General features: G+C 48.5%; 1 protein-coding gene across 3 annotated transcripts in view; it reads right to left on the reverse strand.

Annotated features, from left to right (window-relative positions):
• Positions 1-24,879, reverse strand: part of GBF1 (golgi brefeldin A resistant guanine nucleotide exchange factor 1) — a 1,570,387-nt gene that overhangs the window by 751,143 nt on the left and 794,365 nt on the right. The gene's annotated exons all lie outside the window — the stretch shown is intronic.

Raw genomic sequence — 24,879 nt, forward strand, 5'->3', positions numbered from 1 at the left:
AACTGAACCTGTTGATGTATGGGTTCTGGCACATTAAGGTGGAATAAACAATAAACCTAACAATTAACAAATCATGCTAAAGAATAATTTCGGACATGTATGGAATAAGCAAAGGATATACCCTCACCCAGATTTAGTACTGATAAGTCAATTCATAAGTTTGTATTCAAAAGCAGAATGCACTTCTTCACCAACTTACTCAATAAGCTTTCATAGTAGTCCTTTTGACTAATGCTTCAACTTTGTCTTTTCTCCCTCTTGCCATCATCCGAACTTATCTTCACTGCAGATGGTTTGCTGCCTGATAGCAGCAGAGCAGTTCGAAGGTAAGTAATAGTTTCTCAGTTAAGTAAAGCACTTACAAGTTCAGTCTCCTGGGCATAGGCAGCCCACCGTTGGGGGTTCAAGGCAACCCCAAACACCCAACATCAGAAACCCAGGGGCGGTAAGGTGCAGAGGTAAAAGGAGGGACACAAGCACACAAAACACACCCTCAGCGTCACAGGGGCGGCCGGGTGCAGTGTGCAAAGTAGGTGTCTGGTTTGCCATAGAAAACAATGGAGGGACCCCGGGGTCACTCTGGCGATGCAGCCAGGGCACAGGGGGGCTTGGATGAGGGCAGCCTGCTGGTCACTCCTGCACTGGAAGGTAGTTCCTCTCAGTCCTGGGGGCTGCGGGTGCAGTGCTTGGTCCAGGCGTTGGGTTCCTTTGTCACCAGGCAGTCGCGGTCAGGAGGACCCTCTAGAACCTCTCTGCAGGCGTCACTGTTGGGGTGCAGGGAGGTCAACTCAGGGTGTCCACGTCATCGGTGTCACCTGGGAGTCCTCTGTGCAGTGTTGGTTCTCCTGAACTCGAGCGGTGGGTGTCGGGTGCAGAGTGGAAAGACTCATGCTTCTGGCCGGAAGTTAAAGTCTCTAAAAAGTTGCTTGCTTTCTTGTTGTTTCTGGACAGAGCCGCTGTCCTTGGGAGGTTCTTGGTCCTTTAGGTGCAAGTAAGTCCTCTGAGCCCTCAGAGGTCGCAGTTGTCGTCTCCGTCGTCTCTGCGGGGCTTTCAGGTCAGCAGTCCTTTCTTCAGGTTGCAGGATTCTGATTTCCTGGGTTCAGGGTCACCCCTAAATACTCAATTTAAGGGAGTGTGTTTATGTTTAAAGTCAGCATGGCACCCCTCTTAGGGTGCCATGCCCACAAATCACTGCCTGTGGCATAGGTAAGTCACCCCTCTAGCAGTGTGGCCATATTGATTATACGGTCTGGGAGTTTGTCATTACGAACTCCACCGCTCAGTGAAGATTGAGAAGTTTGGTATCAAACTCCTCAGCACAGTAAACCCACACTGATGCCAGTGTGGGATTTATTGTAAAAGAGCATCTTAGAGATGCTCCTGTATTTTACCCAACTTTTTAGTGCAGGGCTGACCAGTCTGTGCCAGCCTGCCACTAACAGACAAGTTTCTGACCCCCATTGGGTGAGAACCAGTGTGCTCTCTTTGGGTCAGAAACAAAGCCTGCTCTGGGTGGAGCATCACATCTCCCCCCTGCAGGAACTAACAATTTGCAGTGAGCCTCAAAAGCCTCCTGTTACAGTGCCCCAGTGCCCTCCAGCTAGTGGAGATGCCGACCCCCTTGACCAGACCCATTTTGGCGGGATACAAGACAAAACAGGGAGGAGTGACCACTGTATCCTGCACTACCCCCAAGGTGTACAGAGCTGAAGTGCCCTCCTCCTTGCAGAATCCCCCATTTTGTTTTGGAAGGTAGGGACCAATAGGATAGAAAAGTATCCCCTCCCCAAAGGGAGTGGGCACAGGAAGGGTGTAGCCACCCTCAAGGACAGTAACAACTGGCTACTGCCCTCTGACCCCAGTAACACACCTAAATCTAGTGCTTGGGACCACCCCTAAACTTACTTACCAGATTCCTGGTGACCGCAAGAAGAAGAAAGAAGGACTGTTGTATAGGCATTTTGGTAATGTTCCTAGGCTGGGTATTTTAGCAACTAGGCCTGCCGCTTGTGCCCTTTAGCCAAGTTACATTTTATTCTGATTCATGTTTACTATTTCCACATAGGCCACATTTGTGGTGCAGTTTTATTTTCTTTATCTGGTTGTTCTTTCGCCTAGGAAAGCATTGAGTCTTCTAGCAAGACATTATTTTCTTTTTGTGGTTTCCTCAGGGCTGCAGGTTACTGGCAAAGTGGTACACTGCTTCTCCAACATTCACAGCAACATACACCCATCCTTACGTGGGAACATTTTATCATAACATCACTTGTTTTATTATAAAAACGCTTCTCTGTCCAATGCACGTTAGAGAGAGATTCCATATAGATTACCACAACCGCATGCTGATTGACTTTGCTACAGCTGCTTGCTGAGACCACTGGTTCCCTGGCCTACATGGGGATGGGGTCTCTATAGACAACAGACTTCCTTGCTCAAATATGGGGGATGATGTCTTCCCAAGGGGGAATCCTGAAGGGCAGATTAGGGCTTATCACGCTGTGCTCTAACAAACCTTGGTAGGAACTGCATATATGACGAAGTGACAGTATGGTGGGACTTTTTTAGTGTTTTACTTTTCTTGCCACCATTTTGCTTCTAGCGTGTTTCATCATTCTAATTTATTGCTATTCACGCCATTTTATCTAAGACACAGTTGCTTTAATAAATCTTATTGAACCATTTTCTCCCTCTGTCTTTGCATGTGCCAGAAATCATCCATGCACTTGGGCGGAGGTGATGCGCTGCTAGTTGCCGGGAAATGGATTATGCCAAGAGTCATCACATGGTGCAGGATTGGACTCAGTTCCCCCACAATTCAGATGATGCTGCAACCTGACTCCAGCAGTCTCATTAGGATAATGAGAGCCCATGCGACATGGCACGGCCAACGTTTGGTCAGGCACTGATTTTCGGATCCTCCTAAGTATCTCTGTCTCACTATGTGCTAAAGTCACATCAATAATATATTAGGAGATGTCCGTGGTATGGTGGATTTCCTCCTCAGCTAGGTATGTACTATCTATCCAACATGGTAGGTTGTTCAAGCTTGAACCTTAAAAGGACCTATCCCCATTTGATGTCCTTATCTCTGAACAGGTATATCCACCACGGCAAACCCAAAACCGGTTGCAATTGCAGTAAACATGGCACCCTACCACCCACAATAGTACAAGTTAGGTTAGGTTCTCTGAGCAATGATCGTTCTACCTGGTCTTTATAGGCCACATATGCACCGCATAGTGATGCAGCAAACTTGGCGGTAGCTAAGGTTCGCGACTTGTATGTTGAGCTTACAGCAATATACAGACTGTTAGTACACAGTTCGTAATGCAGATGCCAAACGCTAACCTAGCACGTACTGCCCCAGCAAAACCACATGAAGTCACGCCAAGCATTAACCCTGCAACTGTACATTCGATCAAGACAAAGTACCCGCCAAACGGGATGAAATTCCTTCTTCGTTAGCTCAAACAATAAATGTGCTGAAAGGAGTCTTTCCCCATACAGGACCTCAGGACAAAAGTGAAATACTCACTATGCGCTTGACATTTTGGATGGCTCCCACAGTAGATAACTGCAATACTTTGATCACGGTATTTGCCACTTTGTATACTTCTGCAGACGGTACACCAACACTTGCCAATCGTCTGGACGTGTTAAAACAAATTCAAGATGAATGCAGGGCTGTCCCCGTCCTCGAAATGGGGATGCAATTAATGGGCCATTTTACCACTGTATCTTCAATAATATTAAGTAAACAAAGGGGAAGCAGTTGCATTAGCAGTACACATGCAGCTCTGGGACGTTCCTGTACAGGATCAAGAAGGCAAGCTGCCAAAGATTATTGCTGAGATCTATTCTAGTATTGGTCGAGACAGTCTGGGAGCCAGACCTACTAAACCACATTTACAGGGAAAATCAAATTAGAGTCTACCAAGCAAGCACCTGAGGGTTAAAAAACAAAATGCTGGGATAAAAAACAACAAACACTTAAAAAAGAAAGGGGGGAATCTCAGCATTCGGAGACCCCTCAAAATCGCTATAATCTTACAAATAGAGATAATATAAAAAAAAAACTGATAGATATCAATCTACTGATACATGCCAATCTCTTTCCTTTCAGGACTCACCGGATCAATGCAATGAGAGAGGTGGGTGGTCAGAGAAATGAACAGAGTATGTGAAACTGAGAAAGGACAACACTCGTCAGACGTTTGTTAAGAAAGATGAGAAACTTCCCCAACAAAAACCCAATTCAAAAGGAAAAAATTGACAGCGATTTCTATACAAGATGCCACTCAGGATGAGAGCTTTACTGAAGAACAGGAAGTAGGCACTGCCGCTGCTACACCCGATAGGGTGTATGAATGGAAATTACAATTAGAAGGGGGACATTGAGCGCACAATAGACGCCATATTTTGGGATCGCTTTGTTACCATTTATATCATCTTTCTGGTGGAAAGGATTGGCCACTAGAACCTCTCCGTAATCTTCCATATGGGGAAGAGGCAAGTGAATGCTCTTTCTCGCTCCTTGTTCCCAGAGAGCTCAGGGAAGCTTACGCCATTGAAGTTGGGTCTGTATATACTATCTCAAAGTGAGAAATAGTGTGCACAGAGTCCAAGGGTTTCCCTTAAAGGTTGATAGTGGCAAAATTAGATCATTCTAAAGATCTAATTTGTGGTAGTGTGGTCGAGCAGTAGGCTTATCAGTGGGTAGTGTTAAGCATTTGTTGTGCACACACGGGCAATAAATGAGGAGCACACACTCAAAGACTTACTCCAGGCCAATAGTTTTTATTTAGAAAAATATATTTTCTTAATTTATTTTAGAACCACAAGATTCAAGATTTGAAGTAAATACATAAAATGCAAGGTACTGCACACAGGTAAGTAAGGAATGTTTAATTAGAGCAGTAACATACACAGTATTGGATAAAATGGCAATAAGCTATTTTAAAAGTGAACAGTGCAAAAATCAACAGTTCCTGTGGGAGGTAAGTAAGGTTACGTTTCTGAGGTAAGTAAATCACTTACAAGTTCGGTTTCCTGAGCATAGGCCGCCAACTGTTGGGGTTCAAGGCAAACCCAAAGTCACCGCACCAGCAACACAGGGCCGGTCAGGTGCAGAGGTCAAATCAGGGCCCAAAACACATAGGCGCCTATGGAGAACTGGGGTGCTTAGGTTCCAGTCTGCCAACAGGTAAGTACCTGCATCTTCGGAGGGCAGACCAGGGGGGTTTTATAGAGCACCAGGGGGGGCTCAAACAGGCACACAAAACACACCCTCAGTGGCACACGGGCGGCCGAGTGCACAGTGCTTAGTAGGCGTCAGGCTTTCTGTAGAAATCAATGGAAGGACCCGGGGGTCACTCTGGCGATGCAGGCAGGGCACAGGGGGGCTTCTCGGGCCAGCTACCGACTGGGCTAGGCAGAGGGTCGCCTGAAGGTCACTCCTGCACTGGATTTCGATTCCTCTCCGTCCTGGGGGCTGCGGGTGCAGTGCTTGGTCCAGGCGTCAGGTTCTTTGCTCCGGGCAGTTGCGGTCAGGGGGAGCCCCTGGATCCTCTCTACACGCGTCGCTGTGGAGGTGCAGGGGGGTCGTCTCAGGTTATTCACAGGTCACCTTGGAGTCCTTTCTGCAGTATTGGTTCTCTGGAGCTTGGGCCGGGGGTGTCGGGTTCAGAGGGTAAAGTTTCAGGCTTCCGCGGGAAGAGTGAGTTCTGTTCTCGGGAGTTTCTTGGTCCTTCGGTTCAGGGCAGTCCTCTGAGGCTTCAGAGATCACTGGTCCCTGTCAGATGCGTCGCTGTACAGGTTCTTGAGTCTGGAGACAGGCCGGTAGGCCTGGGGCCAAGTCAGATGTCGTCTCCGTCTTCTCTGCAGGGCTTACAGGTCAGCAGTCCTTCTTTGTGTATGTTGCAGTAATCTGATTTTCTGGGTTCAGGGTCGGCCCTAAATAATCAATTTAGGGGTGTTTAGGTCTAGGGGGCATTAGCCAATGGCTACTGTCCTTGAGGGTGGCTACACCCTCTTTGTGCCTTCTCCCTGTGGGGAGGTGGGCACATCCCTAATCCTATTGGGGGAATACTCCAAACTCAAGATGGAGGATTTCTAAAGGCAGGGGTCACCTCAGCTCAGGACACCTTAGGGGCTGTCCTGACTGGTGGGTGACTCCTCCTTGTTTTTCTCATTATCTCCTCCAGCCTTGCTGCCAAAAGTGGGGGCAGTAGCCAGAGGGGCGGGCATCTCCACTAGCTGGGATGTCCTGGGGTGCTATAACAATAATAAATCCAACACTGGCATCAGTGTGGGTTTATTATTCTGAGAAGTTTGATACCAAACTTCCCAATATTCAGTGTAGCCATTATGGAGCTGTGGAGTTCGTTTTTGACAAACTCCCAGACCATATACTTAATATGGCAACACTGTACTTACAATGTCTAAGAATAGTCTTAGACACTGTAAGGGAATATTGCTCATACAGCTATGCCCTCACCTGTGGTATAGTGCACCCTGCCTTAGGACTGTACGGCCTGCTAGAGGAGTGACTTACCTATGCCACAGGCAGTATTTTGTGAGAATGGCATCCTGAGGGGGATGCCATGTCAACTTTGCCATTTTCTCCCCCACCAACACATACAATCTGCAATGGCAGTGTGCATGTGTTAGGTGAGGGGTCCCTTAGGGTGGCACAACATATGCTGCAGCCCGTAGGGACCTTCCCTGGTCTCAGGGCCCTCGGAACCACTGGTACCTTTTACAAGGGACTTATCTATGTGCCAGGGGTGTGCCAATTATGGAAACAATGGTACATTTTTAGTGAAAGAACACTGGTGCTGCGGCCTGGTTAGCAGGGTCCCAGCATACTTCTTAGTCAAGTCCGCATCAATATCAGGGAAAAAGGGGGGGGGGTGGGGGGGTGGGCGGGGGGGTAACTGCAACATGGAGCCATTTTCCTACAACTGCGCATTAGCACAGGCACCCACGTTATATCGCAACCACGTAGGATGTGACAAAGACTCCCCCTATCACAAAATACTAATCAGAACGCAATACCAACCTCAACCCTAGTATCCAATAAAGCATGAAGCTAAAGCACCAGTGGGGGAAATCCTCACACAGCTAGAGTACCACAGCGTAATCAAACCCTGTCTCTCACCGATGAACATTCCATTGTTCCCCGAAGCCAAACCAGACCATCCATATAGAATAGTCTTAGACTAGAAACATTTAAATAGTCACACAGGCACATTTGCCACTTAAAATGCTCACAGTACAGCACTCATTAACAATATAGTGCGCAAAAAATACAAAACAACCTTGGTTATCTCCTATGTTTTTTCAGTCAAAACATAGTGCCTGAAAGTAGGAACTTAAGAAGTTTCAGCGCCTTAGGCTAAACATTTGCTGTCCCCCATAAGGGTATAAAAACAGTCCAGGATTGTTTTCCGCTTGTGTTACTGCAATTTTACATGACACTGACCCTAATGCATTGTCCTACGTAGACGACATCTACCTTACAGATGATGATCTCGTACAACATGCAAGAAGGGTGGCCTGCAGTGTTGTGGGACTTGCCGAATTAGGCTACAAATTCAATTTAAAAAAAACAAAAATAGCCTTCCTTAGTGTCCTGTTTTTGGGATACAAACTCTTGAAATGAAGGCAACAGCCTAGTGTCGCAACTTTTAGTTAAATGCACACAACTACGACCACCAAACACTATCAAAAAGCTCAAGTCACTGTTGAGCTTTTCAAACTTTGGCAGAGCATACATTCCAGACTAAGCACAATGCATTAAACCATTATCAACTTAATACGTTCTGACTTTTAAAGCAAATACTGGACAGTCAAACACACATGCATTCTCAGAGGTTTGCAACAAAACATGCAGTTAACCATTTACAAACGAGACAACAAAGCACATTTGGTCATCAGAGTAATTGCTGGTGCCATTGGTTTTACCTATGTAACATTGAATGAAGATGATACTGTCCCTAGAGCATTCAAATCAAACCTGTATTCCACAGCTAAAAAGCACTTTGCTCCCACAGAAAAAAAAAATCTTACTGCTGTTCAGATGGCTGTCAAAGAGAGACCACAGGCCCAGGAGAAACACATCATTGCTGTATCTCTGATCCCAGTCCTTGAGGCGGTCACCAAAGCCTGCGTTCCTAACGCTAAGGTACTACGTACATCCACGTTGGATTCAATGGCCAATGTCTCCGGCGGCCACTGATGTTGACTATGGTTTTAACCCAAAATTACAAACTCATGAATTCCTACAATATGAACTTGAATACCCTGTTCCCACAAGCACATTGCCTATTGCACCTGACCGGCCCTGAGCTGCTGGTGTGGTAACTTTGGGGTTGCCTTGAACCCCCAACGGTGGGCTACCTTGGACCCAACTTTGAACCCTGTAAGTGTTTTACTTACCTGTGAACCTAACCAATACTTACCTCCCCCAGGAACTGTTGATTTTTGCACTGTGTCCACTTTTAAAATAGTTTATTGCCATTGTTGTCAACACTGTACATGCTATTGTGATTATTCAAAGTTCCAAGAATACCTGAGTGAAATACCTTTCATTTGAAGTATTATTTGTAAATCTTGAACCTGTGGTTCTTAAAATAAAACTAAGAAAAGTTATTTCTCTATATAAAAACCTATTGGCCTGGAATCAGTCTTTGAGTGTGTGTTCCTCATTTATTGCCTGTGTGTGTACAACAAATGCTTAACACTACCCTCTGATAAGCCTACTGCTTGACTACACTACCACAAAATAATTCTAATGCACTATTTATTTTTGCCACTATCTTACCTCTAAGGGGAACCCTTGGACTCTGTGCACACTATTTCTTACTTTGAAATAGTATATACAGAGCCATCTTCCTACAAGTGTGCAAAGCAGGTGTCAGATTTCAGGTAGGAAATAATGGAGGGACCCGGGGGTCACTCTAGCGGTGCAGGCAGGCACAGGGGGGCTTCTCGGGACAGCCACCACCTGGACTAGCAGAAGGTCGCCTGGAGGTCACTCCTGCGTCGAAGTTCGGTTCCCTCAGGTCCTAGGTGCTGCAGGTGCAGTGTTGGTTCCAGGCGTTGGGTCCCTTGTTAAAGGCAGTCGCGGTCAGAGGGAGCCTCTGGATTCTCTCTGCAGGCGTCCCTGTGGGGGCTCAGGGAGGTCGCCTCTGGTTACTCACAGGCTCGCAGTCGCCAGGGAGTCCTCCCTGTTGTGTTTGTTTTCTGGTTCCCGAGCTGGGGGCTTCGGGTGCAGAGTGTAAAGTCTCACGCTTATGCGGGAAACGTGCAGTTTTTGAAAGTAGCTTCTTTGTTGCAAAGAAGTAGCTGGTTTTGAACAGGGCCGCTGCTCACGGGAGTTTCTTGGTCCTTTAGTCCAGGGCAGTCCTCTGAGGCTTTAGAGATCGCTGGTCCCTGTCGGATGCGTCAATGGTTGCAGGTTTTCCAAGTTGGAGACAGGCCGGTAGGGTTGGGGCCAAAGCAGTTGTCGTCTTCCTCCTTCTCTGCAGGCTTGTAGGTCAGCAGTCCTTTCTTCAGGTTGCAGGAAACTAGTTTCCTAGGTTCTGGGGAGCCCCTAAATACTGAATTTAGGGGTGTGTTTTAGGTCTGGGAGGGCAGTAGCCAATGGCTACTGTCCTTGAGGGTGGCTACACCCTCTTTGTGCCTCCTCCCTGTGGGGAGGGGGCCACATCCCTAATCCTATTGGGGAAATCCTCCAAACGCAAGATGGAGGATTTCTCAAGGCAGGGGTCACCTCAGGACACCTTAGGGGCTGTCCTGACTGGTGGGTGACTCCTTGTTTTTCTCATTATCTCCCCTGGATTTGCTGCCAAAAGTGGGGGCTGTATCTCCACTAGCTGGAGTGCCCTGGGGTATTGTAACATGAAGCCTGAGCCTTATAGGCTCACTGCTAGGTGTTACAGTTCCTGCAGGGGGGAGGTGTTAAGCACCTCCACCCAGTGCAGGCTTTGTTTCTGTCCTCAGAGAGCACAAAGGCCCTCACCCCAGGGGGGCAGAAACTCGTCTCTCAGGAGGAGACTGGCACAGACCACTCAGTCCTGCACTGAAGGATTGGGTAAAATACAGGGGGCCTCTCTAAGATGACCTCTGTGTGCATTTTTTAAATAAATCCAACACTGGCATCTGTGTGGGGTGCATGTGCTGAGTGAGGGGCCACCTTATGTACACAAGACACGCTGCAGCCCTTAGAGACCTTCCCTGGCATAAGGGCCCTTGGTACCAGAGGTACCAATTACAAGGGACTTATCTGGGTGTCAGGGCTGTGCTAATTGTAGGAACAAAGGTACAGTTTAGGGAAAGAACACTGGTGCTGGGGCCTGGATAGCAGGCTCCCAGCATACTTTCAATCATAACTGGAATCAACAAAAGGCAAAAGGTCAGGGGGTAACCATGCCAAGGAGGCATTTCCTTACAGTAACCATTAACATGTTTACATCTGCCCTGTCAGGATAGAGTTTAAGGCGGTTAACCTGGATCATCCTCTTGAGGGTCCTGCTAGTGCCCAAGTCCATCAGATAGGTAACCTGACTCGTTTTTTCTAGCACTGGGGAAGGGCCACTCCATCTGTCCTGAAGTGCCCTGGGAGCCACAGGCTCCAGACCCCAGACTTTCTGCCCTGGCTGAAACTCAACCATAGCAGCCTTTTGTCATACCACAACTTCTGGACTTGTTGGGTGGCCTTCAGGTTTTTGCATGTACTATGCCATCCTAGAGTGGAGGCCTAGTCATAGTCCACTACATCTTGTTTAGGCTCCTGAAGCGGTCTCTCCCAGCCTTCTTTTACAAGTGCCAGTGGTCCCCTTAAAGGATGGCCACACCGAAGGTCAAAGGGGAAAAGCCCTACTCCCTTCTGTGGCACCTCTCTGTAGGTGAAAAGCAGGCATGGCAAGAAGACATCCCATCTCCTTTTGAGTTTTTCAGGGAGCCCCATGATCATGCCCTTCAATGTCTTGTTAAACCTTTCTACAAAACCATTGGTTTGTGGATGGTATGGTGTGGTGAACTTGTAAGTCACCCCACACTCATTCCACATATGTTTCAGGTAAACTGACATTAAGTTGGTACCTCAGTCAGAAACCACCTCCTTAGGAAATCCCACTCTGGTAAAAATACCTATGAGTGCTTTATCTACTGCAGGGGCAGTAGTGGACCTAAAGGGAATTGCCTGAGGGTACCTGGTAGCATGATCCACTACCACCAAGATATACTGTTTCCCTGAGGCTGTGGGAGGTTCAAGTGGACCCACTATGTCCACTCCTACTCTTTCAAAGGGGACCCCCACCACTGGAAGTACAATGAGGGGGGCCTTTGGATGGCCACCTGTCTTACCACTGGATTGACAGGTGACAGAGGAGGTGCAAAACCACTTAACCTTCTGGGACATATTGGGCCAATAGAAATAGTTGACTAATCTCTCCCAAGTCTTGGTTTGTCCCAATTGCCCAGCAAGGGGAATGTCATGGGCGGAGACCAGAATGAACTCCCTAAACTCCTGAGGCACTACCACTCTCTTAGTGGCACCAGGGATCTCTTGCCTCAGTGTAAAGGAGTCCATCTTCCCAATAGACCCTATGGGTTCCACTGATAGTTCCTTTTTCTTGCTCAGCTGCATGCTGTCTTAGGCCTTCAAGAGTGGGACAACTCTTTTGTCCCTTACACAGCTGTTCCCTTGAGGGTTCCCCTGGGCCCAAGAGCTCAACCTGATAAGGCTTCAGCTCCATGGACTCAGTTCCCTCAAGGGATAGAAAATCTTCGTGAGAAGAACGTTTCTGCTTCTTTTGCTATGCAGAAGCTGGTTCCCCAGTCTTCTTTCCTTTTCTCTTGGAAGGATGGGCCATTATTCCAGACTCAAAAACTTCTTTTTCACCCTGTGCCCTGCTCCTCTGTACTCTTGTCTTACCACACACCAGTTCAGGGATACCCAGCATGGCTGCATGGGTTTTGAGTTCTACCTCAGCCCATGCTGAGGACTCCAGATCATTCCCTAGCAGACATTCTACTGGAATTGCAGAAGAGACTACCACCTGTTTCAGACCAGTGACCCCTACCCATTCTAAAGTTACCATTGCCATGGGATGGACTTTAGTTTGATTGCCAGCATTAGTGACAGTATATGTCTGTCCAGCCAGGTACTGTCCTGGGGAAACCAGTTCGTCTGTTACCATAGTGACACTGGCACCTGTATCGCACAGGGCTTCCACTCTAGTCCCATTGATCAAGAGCTGCTGCCTGTATTTTTGCATGTAAGGCGGCCAGGACAGCAAGTATGGCTAAATCCACCCCACTCTCAGAGACTAATGGAGCTTCAGTGTGAACCCTGATTTGCTCTGGGCACACTGTTGATCCCACCTGGAGACTGGCTATTCCAGTACTAACTGGAGTAGTAGTTGTAGTGGGACTTTTCTTTGGTCAGGCCTTGTCTCCATTTTGGTGTCCATGCTGTCTACAGTTTTGACACAAGGCCTTCTTGGGATAAATGTTTTTACCCTTATACCCATTTGTGGACTGTGAAGAGGTTCGGGCCCACCCTCCTGAGCAGGTTTTTGGGGCCCTGTAGAAAATGTACTTTTGTCCTTGGATGTCTCAACACCCTTACCCTGGAGAGGCTTTGTGACCCCTTTCTTTTGGTCAACCCTGTGGAAGTCTTGGTCACCCTAGTCTTGACCCAGTGGTCTGCCTTCTTTCCCAATTCTTGGGGAGAAATGGGACCTAGGTCTACCAGATGTTGATGCAGTTTGTCATTGAAGCAATTACTTGTAGGACTTGGCTCTGTATATACAATCTCAAAGTGAGAGATAGTGTGCACAGAGTCCAAGGGTTCCCATTAGAGGTTGATAGTGGCAAAATTAGGTAATACCAATGCTCTATTTTGTGGTAGTGTGGTCCAGCAGTAGGCTCATCAGAGGGTAGTGTTAAGCATTTGTTGTACACACAAGCAATAAATGAGGAACACACACTCAAAGACTTAACTCCAGCCCAACAGGTTTTATATAGAAAGTATTTTCTTTATTTTAGAACCACAAGATTCAAGATTTGAGGTAAGTACATAAAACGCAAGGTACTTCACACAGATAAGTATAGAACTTTGATTTAAAACAGCAGTACACATAGTTTAGGTTAAAATGGCAATAAGCTATTTTAAAAGTGGATACTGCAAACATCACCAGCACCTGGGGGAGGTAAGTTTGGTTAGTTTTCTTAGGTAAGTAAAGCACTTACACAGTCAGTCTCCTGGGCATAGGCAGCCCACCACTGGGGGTTCAAAGCAACCCCAAAGCCACAGCACCAGCATTAGAGGGACGGTCAGGTGCAGGGGTCAAAGGAGGGCCCAAAACACATAGGCGCCTATGAAAAACAGGGGTGCTCCTGTCCTAGTTTGCTTACAGGTAAGTACCTGCATCCTCAAGGTGCAGACCAGGGGGGGTTTTGTGGAGCACTGGGACACACACACAAAACACACCCTCAGAGCCACAGGGGCAGCCGAGTGCAGTGTGCATAGTAAGCGTTGCGTTGCTGTAGAAATCAATGGAGGGACCCAGGGGTCACTCTGGCGATGCAGGCAGGGCACAGGGGGAGTTCTCGGGCCAGCCACGACTGGGCTAGGATGAGGGCCACCTGCTGGTCACTCCTGCACTATAGGTGGTTCCTCTTAGTCCACGGGGCTGAGAGTGCAGTGCTTGGTCCAGGCGTCGGGTTCCTTTGTTACCAGGCAGTCACGGTCAGGGGAGCCTCTCTGCAGGCGTCGCTGTGGGGATGCTGAGGGGGTCGACTCAGGGTGTCCACGTTGTTGGAGTCACCTGGGAGTCCTCTCTTCAGTGTTTGTTGTCCTGAACTCAAGCCGGGGGCGTTGGGTGCAGAGTGCGAAGACTCACGCTTCTGGTGGGAAGTGAGAGTCTCTCTAAAGTTGCTTCTTTGTTGCAATTTTGTTGCTGTTTCTGGACAGAGCCCCTGTCCTCTGGAGGTTCTTGGTCCTTTAGGTGCAGATCAGTCCTCTGAGTGCTCAGAGGTCACTGGTCCTGCTGTATGCGTCGCTGTGCAGGTGCTTTGAGTCAGGCGACAGGCCGGTAGGGCTGGGGCCAAGTCAGTTGTTGTCTCCATCGTCTCTGAGGGGCTTTCAGGTCAGCAGTCCTTGTTGTTGTAGTTTGCAGGAATCTGATTTCCTGGGTTCAGGGTCGCTCCTAAATACTGAATTTAGGGGTGTGTTTAGGTCTGAGGGGCAGTAGCCAATGGCTATTGCCCTGGAGGGTGGCTACACCCTGTTTGTGCCTCCTCTCTGAGGGGAGGGGGGAATCCTCCAATCTCAAGATGGAGGATTTCTTAAGGCAGGGGTCACCTCAGCTTAGGGCACCTTAAGTTTTGTCCTGACTGGTGGGTGACTCATCCTTGTTTTTCTCATTATCTCCTCCAGACTTGCCGCCAAAAGTGGGGGCTGTGTCCGGATGGGCGGGCATATCCACTAGCTGGGATGCCCTGGGGTGCTGTAAGAACAGGCATGAGCCTTTGAGGCTCACCGCTAGATGTTACAGTTCCTGCAGTGGAAGGTGAGAAGCACCTCCACCCAGTGCAGGCTTTGTTCCTGGTCATAGAGTTACAAAGGCACTCACCCCATGTGGCCAGAAACTTGTCTGGTTGTGGCAGGAACTGGTCAGCCTAACACTAGGAGTCAGACTGGCATGCAGGGGGCATCTCTAAGATGTCCTGTGTGTGCATTCTGCACTAAATCCCACACTGGCATCAGTGTGCATTGTGTTGTGAGGTTTGATACCAAACTTCTCACATTTCAGTGTAGCCATTATGGAACTTTGGAGTTCGAAACTGACAGAGTCCCAGACCATATACTCTTTATGGCTAACCTGCACTTACAATGTATAAGGTTTGGCTTAGACACTGTAGGGGCATAGTGCTCATGCAACTATGCCCTCACCTGTGGTATAGTGCACACTGCCTTAGGGCTGCTAGAGGGGTGACTTACCTATTCCATATGTAGTGAGAGGTGGGCATGACACCCTGTGGGATGTGCCATGTCGACTTAGTCATTTTCTCCACACAAGCTGTGAGGCAGTGTGTATGTGCTGAATGAGAGGTCCACCAGGTGGCATATTGCATGCTGCATCCCTTAGAGACCTTCACTGGCAACAGGGCACTTGGTACCAGGGGAACCATTTACAAGGGACTTCTCGTTGTGCCAGGGCTGTACCAACTGTGGAGACAAAGGTACAGTTTAGGGAAAGAATACTGGTGCTGGGGCCTGGTGAGCAGGGTCCCAGCACACTTTCAATCATAACTGGCATCAACAAAAGGCAAAAAGTTAGGGGGTAACCATGCCAAGGGAGGCATTTCCCTACAAGTTGCTAATATACAATAGTGATCCTAAAGGGAGCCCAAACCATATACTAAAACATGGAATTCAAATATGGGACCCCCCAACTAGATAAGTGGAATGTGTATGGATGAGCTGGTAGTGCTAGAAAACCACAGAGGTAACACAGTACCCCCCAGCAACCAGGGAAGCAGGAGTAAATCAGTGGATTTTCACCAAGACACCCAGACAAGAATGCAAGAAACCAGAGGTGGATTCCTGGAGACGAAGTCCTGTGGAGAGAGGGGTCCAAGTCAAAGAGTCACAATGGAGTCCAGGATGAGTAGGAGCTACTACCCACCCAGCTATAGTTGCAGAAGTTGGTCGACGGTGATAGGGAGGTCAAGCACTGGAGCCGGAGAAGAGTTCCTGAAGAATGCAGATGACGTCCCACGCTGGAAGGAGGACTGCAGTCTGGTGTTGGTGCAGGAATTTCACCAACAAGCCTTGGCAAAGGCAAATATCGCGGTTGGCGGGCACCAGCAAGGTCCGGGAGTACTCGACCCAGGAGGGGGAGCCAGAGGGGGGACTCCGCGACACAGAGTGCCCACCGGAGCAAAGGGGGCACCCAGAGGAATCCCACAGGACGGGGACACAGGAGTTGCAGAGGAGCCCACACAGCACGACTGAAGAAGGGTCCCACGTTGCAGGAGAACCACACAGAGGGTTGTGCGTTGCAGGAAGGAGTGCTGGGGGCTGGAGCTATATGTAGCCTGAAGATCCCTTTGGAGGAGATGCAAGCAAGCTTTGCCAGCTGCAAGGGACTCCACAGAAGCACTGTCCTGCATGGGAAGGCAAGGGCTTACGTCCACCAAAGTTGGACAGCTGGCAGAAGGACCACCACCCGTGATGTAGGATACACACAGCTCTGGATGAAAGGAGAATCACGTAGCCGGTCGTTGGTGCAGTAGGTGCCTGCGGATGCACAGGAGAGGGACCCATTCACTCCAAGGGAGATTCCTTCTTCCTTCTTGTGCAGACTGAAGACTTGCCATCCTCAGAGGATGCACAGCCTGGGAAATGTTGCAGGAGCTGCAAGGAGCAGTGGAAACTATGTTGTAAGAAGAGCCTTCTTCGTGGATGCAGATTGTTGGTTCCTGGAGGGTCCAGTCGCGGTTTCAGTGGCTAGAAGTCGAAGTGGAGGTTGCAGAGGAGTCCTGCTGGAATCTTGGAATCTTGAAAGCCGAATCTCAGGGCCCACGTAAGAGAGAGACCCTAAAATGCCCTGAAAGGGGGATCAGTCACCTGGCCAGGTGACTACTTATCAGGAGGGGGCTCTGACGTCACCTGCCTGGCCACTGAGATGCTCCCAGAGGTCCATGCAAACCTTGGATTCAAGATGGCAGTACCCAGGGACTCTCTGGAGGAGCTCAGGGCACTACCCCTGGGGTGGAGATGGACAGGGGAGTGGTCACTCCCCTTTCCATTCAAGCAGCAGGAGGGCAGAAGCCTGTCTGGGGTGGCAGCAGCTGGGGCTGCCTGGAAAACCCTGGAAGACTGGTAGGAGCAATGCTGGTGTCCTATAAGGAGACCCCAGAGTGCATGGAATCATATTTCCAATACTGGCAACAGTATTGGGGTATGATTCTGACATGTTTGACACCAAACATGCCTAGGTTCAGAATTACCATTGTGTAGCTGGACACAGGTAGTGTGCCTATGCCCAAGTACACGCATAAAATGGTGTGCCCGTACTCACAAAGTCCATGAAAATGGAACTGGAGTTTGTGGGGGCACCTCTGCTAGTGCAGGGGTGCCCTCTCATACAGGTACTTGCATCCTGCCCTCTGGGCTAGGACGGCGTGCCATAGTGGTGACTTACAGTGACCTGGTGCAGTGACCTGTAGTGAAAAGGGTGCATGCACCCTTAAATGCAGGCTGCAATGGCAGACCTGCAGAACACTTTGCATGGGCTCCCTATGGGTGGCATAATACATGCTGCAGCCCATGGGGATCCCCTGGTACCCCAATGCCCTTGGTACCTACGTACCATACACTAGGGACTTACATGGGGGTACCAGTATGCCAAATATGGTGTGAAAATGGTATTAGTTACCGAGTTAGAAGGGAGAGAGCATAGGCACTGGGGACCTGGTTAGCAGGATCCCAGTGAACACAGTCAAACACACTGACAACAGGCAGAAAATGGGGGTAACAATGTCAAGAAAGACGGTACTTTCCTACAGAGCTGTTGCGGAATGCAAGCCAGTATAAGCTTACGTCGTTTTGGTCTCCCAAATTGTCACCTGTTGCAGGAATATTATTTTTCCTCCTAAACAACAGACTCAAGTATGATATATTTGGCCTCACATTGCTACTTCAAACGTCAAATTTTTACAAGTTGAGCAGATGAAAGGCTTCATTGTTTCAGTAACATGTGGCGCTGACATCTGCGTGCGAGACCTATGCGCTTCAAGTTGCGAGGTCATCTGCAGAAATACAGTCCCTTTAAATACAAACTTTCTGAGACACTTTTGTGAACTCGTGGGACGAATGTAACGCGCCCAGTACTACTTGGATTGCACATTTCTTTAAGACTGTTGGTTCTGGTTTCGTTCATACCCTTTCCTCTATTTTTGGCTTAATACCTTCATCCATACACTTGATATTTTCAAGTATTTTCGGGGGATTTCCACTTACTTTGTCACCAATAGGTGGCATTTTGCTGTTGCTATTTTCTCTTAGCAATTGCTGCCCCTTCACAACACAGTTGCACTAGTGGAAGAGCTTTCAGTCCTCCTTGGTGTGAACACATAATGCAGTATTTCGGAGCACCACTCCTCGAAGAACTGGAGTACAACTGGTCTGTCATTCAGACTGGTTTTGGATTGTTTGCAGCCTGTGTTCTGATGCCTCTGGTGCCTTTTCAAACGTGCACTGAAACTTCTTTATATGTGGCACTTACTTTCATTGGACGCTGATCTGTTGATGCTCTCTCCCTGAGGGCTCATTACCGACATGCGCGTTAAGGGTGTGTTTGCTATTGGAAACTGTCTAAAAGTTGCCCTTCATGGATCGTGCAGCTTTTGACATAACATTGGGCACAACATGGACTGCTGCTGCCTCAGCTGAAGCTCAGGGTTTTGGAACTTGAGTGCTCTTTGGTTTTCCTTAGAAAAAACTTGGTTCCCTTACCACATGCCGAAGTGGGACATTTCCTTGCTCCATTTTTCCCTGGAGTAATTGGAGATTTTAAAAATGACATTGACTTTAAAACTGGGTTCTCTTGGCACCCACTGACATTTTAAATTGCCCCTTTCAATATTTTACATGCTCAAGTGTCTTTGGACTTGTCATTATTGACTTTCATGTATATATGTTTTTTAAGAGACTAGATTTTAATTGCTTTTATATATTAGGCTTTTTTACCACCTTTGAATCGGCAACGGGAGTGTGTAGTATAGCCATTTTAGTAATGTCTCTAGGAACGTTATTTTAGCAACTAGGCCTGTCGCTTGTACCCTTTAGCCGAGTTACTTTTTATTCTGCTTCATTTTTTTTTTTCCAGCATAGGCCACATTCACGGTGCTGTTTTATTTTCTTCATCTGGTTCTTCTCTCGCCTAGGAAAGCACTGCGTCTTTTAGCAAGAGTTTCTTTTCACTTAGTGCTTTCCTCAAGGCTGCAGTGAGATAGGGTTGCCAGCAAAGTTGTACACTGCATCTCCAACATTCACAGATACATACAGATCCTGAGGTGGAGGCACTTTATTCAGAACATCAGTTCTATTATAAAAACACTTCCCTGCCACATGCAAGTTAGTGGGAGATTCCAGCCAGATGACCACAACCGTATGCTGATTGACTTTGCTACAGCTGCTTGCTGAGACCACAGGTTCCCTGGCCTACATGGGGATGGTCTCTCTCCAGACAACAGGCTTTCTTCTCAGGTATGAGGGGTGATGTCTTCCCGGGGGGGGGGGGGGGGGGGGGGAATCCTAAAGGGCGGATTAGGGCTTATCATGCTGTGCTCTAACATAGCTTAGGTAGGAACTGCATATATTACAGACACTGACAGCATGAAGAGACTTTTCTTATGTTTCACTTTTCTTGCCACCATTTTTCTTTCCAGCGTGTTGCACCATTCTAATTATTGCAATTCATGCCATTTTATTTAAGATGCAGTTGCTTCAATAAATCTCATTGAATCATTTTCTGCATGCCTGTCTTTGCATGTGTGAGGCTAACATAGCTGAAAAAAGAGGAAGAGATCAGATCCACCACGATTTCCCTGAGAAGTAATTCTTGTCATGCACCGGGTTGCCACAAATCATCCCCACTCTTGGGGGGAGGTGAGGTGCTGCTAGTTGGCCAGAAACGGATTACGCAGACAGTCATCACATGGTGTGGGATTGGACTCATTAGTATAAGGAGAGCCCATGCGACAGGACTTCTAAGCCAAACCCAGCACTGAAGACTCCAGACAACAACTGCTTTGGCCCCAGTCCTACTGGCCTGTCTGCAGCTTCTATGACCCCCCTGCTCCAAGAAGGTGACACATCCTGCAGGACCAGTAGAGGACTGCCTTCCCAGATAAGGACCAAGAACTTCAGAGGACAACGGCCCAAGTCCAGATGGCCCACCGGTTCAGAGAAGGTCCCCAGGCGATTCTGACCTCAAGTCTACCCTGGTTTGACCCCCTCCTGGCAAACAGTCTGAATCCGGAGGACCCCACTGACCGCGACCAGATCCAACAAAGATTCCAGAAGCCCAAGGAGACACCCGCACCCGAAGCTCTGTGGCCTTGGAGAATCTGACTGATGGTCCAGCAATGTCCAGGGGGCACCTTTCCTACCTGTCCAGCCTTTGGTTTCCCGAAGCCAACCCCCTGGACCCTGCCTGCAGCATCTTTCGTGACTCCCAGGGTCCCCCCATTGAAAAGCATTGGGCACCCAGCTCTGTGTTTGCACGCTGCACCCTGCCGCCCCTGTGCCACTGAGTGCGAGTGTTTAGTGTGAACCTGTGTCCCCCCTTGTGCTGACCAAAAAACCCCAGGCCAGTGTCCTGAAACCATGGGTACTTATCTGCAATCTGCTTTCTACCAAGGACCCCCAGTCCTCCTAGGATTCCATTACAAACCCACTGCCAACTTTGACCTCTGCACTCAGCCGGCCCCATGTTGCTGGTGGTGCACTGTTGGGGTCAGCCTAAACTTTGACCTGTGGACATCCTAACCCCCAAAGACTGGAATCCTAAGTTGTGTACTTACCTGTAAACTGTGCTAATACTCCCCCCTCCTCCATGACTCCATTGACTCCTATGAAAAATTGCACTAAGAGTCAACTTTTGAAACTGAAAGGTGTTACTTACTTGTAAACTGCTTTATCTGTAAAAAACAAAAAAAGTAAATTAGATAGATACGCTTGATACCTATTGACAACTGTGCTTACCTGCAACAAAGTTCTCCTGGTTTTAGTAATAAAGTAACAGAATATATTTTTGCTTTTTAAAAACAAATGGCCTGGAGTTAGTCATTGAGTGTATGCCTCCCTCATTTCTTGACTGTGTATGTACAACAAATGCTTTGCACTACCCTCTGATAAACCTAACGGCTCGACCACAGTACCACAAATGAAAGCATTAGGATTATCCACTTTAGCCTCTGTTAAGCCTCTGGGAACCCCCTGGACTCTCTGTGCACGCTATACCTCATTTTGATACAATATATACAGAATCCCCTTCCTACACCTCCTCTCACTTCTTAAGTAGATTTATATGGTATATTTGCCCCACTTCCCTACCATGGGCAATGGATAACCTGTACGTCATTGGGGTCAACTTCTTAAGGATGCGAATTGGGCCTTCCCAGGTGGTTAAGAGCCTCTTCTCAGTCGTAGGTAGTAGTATTAGCACTTTCTCCCCAGAATGAACTCTTGTAACAACGTCCCATGATCGTACAAACGTTTGTCTTGGTTGGGCTTTTTCCACATTGTTATGAACATCCTCTCTCAGGGTAGACAGGGCTTGTTTTAAGGTGAAACTATAACCCAAAAGGGGTTTCCCACTGTCCTCCTCTTTTGCCCACTGTTCTACAGCCATGTCCAAAAAGGTATATGGGTTTCTATCCGAACAGCAGTTCAAAGGTTGGAAACCCCGTTGACTTTTGTTTGTGGGTCCTGATGGCCAAGAAGACCAAGGGCAGCTTTATGTTCTAAACCCTTGCACGGTTTTTCTTACCATTGTCTTCATGGTCCTACTATATCTCTCCACTAATCATTCGGTCTGTGGATTATACACTTGTAAGGAAATGCCTCCTTGGCATGGTTACCCCCTGACTTTTTGCCTTTGCTGATGCTAAGTTATGACTTGAAAGTGTGCTGCGATCCTGCTAACCAGGCCCCAGCACCAGTGTCCTTTCCCTAAACTGTACCTTTGTCTCCACAATTGGCACAACCCTGGCACTCATGTAAGTCCCTTGTAACTGCTACCCCTGGTACTAAGGGCCCTGATGCCAGGGAAGGTCTCTAAGGGCTGCAGCATGTCTTATGCCCCCCTGGGGACCACCTCACTCAGCACATGCACACTGCTTCACAGCTTGTGTGTGCTGGTGGGGAGAAAATGACTAAGTCGACATGGCACTCCCCTCAGAGTGCAATGCCAACCTCACACTGCCTGTGGCCTAGGTAAGTCACCCCTCTAGCAGGCCTTACAGCCCTAAGGCAGGGTGCACTATACCACAGGTGAGGGCCTAAGTGCATGAGCACTATGTCCCTACAGTGTCTAAGCCAAACCTTAGACATTTTAAGTGCAGGGTAGCCATAAGAGTATATGGTCTGGGAGTTTGTCAAACATGAACTCCACAGCACCATAATGGCTGCACTGAAAACTGGGAAGTTTGGTATCAAACTTCTCAGCACAATAAATGCACACTGCACAGATGCCAGTGTGCAATTTATTGTAAAATACACCCAGAGGTGTCTTAGAGATGCCCCCTGAAAACATACCCGACTTCCAGTGAAGGCTGACTAGTTTTTGCCAGCCTGCCACACACCAGACATGTTGCTGGCCACATGGCGGGGGGGCAGGAACAAAGCCTGTACTGGGTGGAGGTGCTTCTCACCTCCCCCTGCAGGAACTGTAACACCTGGCGGTGAGCCTTAAAGGCTCACCCCCTTTGCTACAGCGCCACAGGGCATCCCATCTAGTGGAGATGCCCGCCCCTTCGGCCACTGCCCCCACTTTTGGCGGCAAGGCTGGAGGAGATAATTAGAAAAACAAGGAGGAGTCACCGACCAGTTAGGACAGCCCCTAAGGTGTCCTGAGCTGAGGTGACTCTTACTTTTAGCTCCATCTTGTGGAAGGAGGATTCCCCCAATAGGATTAGGATGTGTCCCCCTCCCCACAGGGAGGAGGCACAAAGAGGGTGTAGCCACCCTCAAGTGAAGTAGCCATTGGCTACTGCCCTCCCAGACCTAAACACACCCCTAAATTCAGTATTTAAGGGCCCCCAGAACCGAGGAAGATTGATTCCTGCAACCTAAAGAAGGACTGATGACCTGAAGCCCTGCAGTGAAGACAGATATGACAACTGATTTGGCCCCAGCCCCACGGCCTGTCTCCCTACTTCGACGAAAACTGCAACAGCGACGCATAGGGACCAGCGACCTCTGAAGCCTCAGAGGACTGCCCGAGAACAGCGGTCCTGTTTAACAAACTTCAACTTTCTGCAACAAAGAAGCAACTTAAAGATTTCACGTTTCCCGCCGGAAGCGTGAGACTTTCCACTCTGCACCCCACGTCCCCGGCTCGACCTGTGGAAAACTAACGGCGACTGCGAGCCTGTGAGTAACCAGAGTTGACTCTCACACCCCCCCCCCCGAGCCGCCACAGCGACGCCTGCAGAGGAAATCCAGAGGCTCCCCCTGATCGTGACTGCCTGTAACAAGGGACCCGACGCCTGGAACCAACACTGCACCCGCAGCCCCCAGGACCTGAAGGAACTGAACTCCAGTGCAGTAGCGACCCCCAGGAGACCCTCTACCTAGCCCAGGTCGTGGCTACCCCGATGAGCCCCCCCTGTGCCTGCCTGCATCGTTGAAGAGACCCCCGGTCTCCCCAGTGCTTTCGACACAAAACCAGACACCTGTTTGCACTCTGCACCCGGCCGCCCCGGTGCCGCTGAGGGTGTACTTTCTGTGCCTGCTTGTGTCCCCCCCCCCCCACTGCCCTACAAGACCCCACTGGTCAGCCCTCTGAAGACGCGGGTACGTACCTGCTGGCAGACTGGAACCGGGGCACCCCTGTTTCCATTGAAGCCTATGTGTTTTGGGCACCTCTTTGACCTCTGCACCTGACCGGCCCTGAGCTGCTGGTGTGGTAACTTAGGGTTTGCCTTGAACTCCCAACGGGGGGCTACCTTGGACCCAACTTTGAACCCTGAAGTGCTTTACTTACCTGTGAACCTAACAAATACTTACCTCCCCAGGAACTGTTGATTTGTGCACTAAGTGTGCAATTTTTAAATAGCTTATTGCAATTATTGCCAAAACTGTACATGCTATTGTGATGATTCAAAGTTCCTAAGATACCTGAGTGAAATACCTTTCATTTAAAGTATTGTTTTTAAATCTTCAACCTGTGGTTCTTAAAATAAACTAAGAAAATATATTTTTCTATATAAAAACCTATTGGCCTGGAATTGTCTTTGAGTGTGTGTTCCTCCTTTATAGCCTGTGTGTGTACAACAAATGCTTAACACTACCCTCTGATAAGCCTACTGCTCGACCACACTTCCACAAAATAGAGCATAAGAACTATCTCTTTTTGCCACTATCTTACCTCTAAGGGGAACCCTTGGACTCTGTGCATGCTATTTCTTACTTTGAAATAGTACATACAGATCCAACTTCCTACAACACTGTTGCGGGGATCTGTGGTATGCCTAGTAGTCCGAAGACCTGACTCATCATGCAGGACAAAGACGGAGTGCACTGGTCAATTAATATTTTGAGTGGGAATCCCACCCGGGAAAAAATATAATTGTCTGTACAAGAGACTGGGCGGCCATGCTGGCCAAGGAGACTGCTTCTGGATAGCGGAATCGACCAAGACTAGGATGTACTGCTTCCTGCAAGCTGTGGGTGTTAAGGTCCCTACGAGGTTCATCCAACACAACAAAATGGAACCTCTATTATAAAGAGGGGACGCAAGGGTTTTCTGCCACTCATGACGGGGATTTTGCCACTCATGAGGAGTTTCACCAGCTGGCATCTGGGCCGAACCACACAGTATCTAGCTACTTCTCTGTAAACCCCCGGCCAATAGAACCTCTCCAGTAAGTAGTTCAAATGTGCTCGTCCGTAGTTCCCACTCCCAGCCTATCTGCTAAATGCAGGACCTATTCCCTGAAAGCTACGGGTACTAGCAGTTGTCAGTATGGCACTCAATACTCTGTACAACCCTGTAGAACAGACCCCTTTTTCTGAAAAAGAATGGGTCTGCCTGATCAGGTGTATATTCCTTTACTTGTTCCAATGCATGC

The sequence above is a fragment of the Pleurodeles waltl genome, chromosome 6, assembly GCF_031143425.1.
Source record: "Pleurodeles waltl isolate 20211129_DDA chromosome 6, aPleWal1.hap1.20221129, whole genome shotgun sequence".
Lineage (NCBI taxonomy): Eukaryota > Metazoa > Chordata > Amphibia > Caudata > Salamandridae > Pleurodeles > Pleurodeles waltl.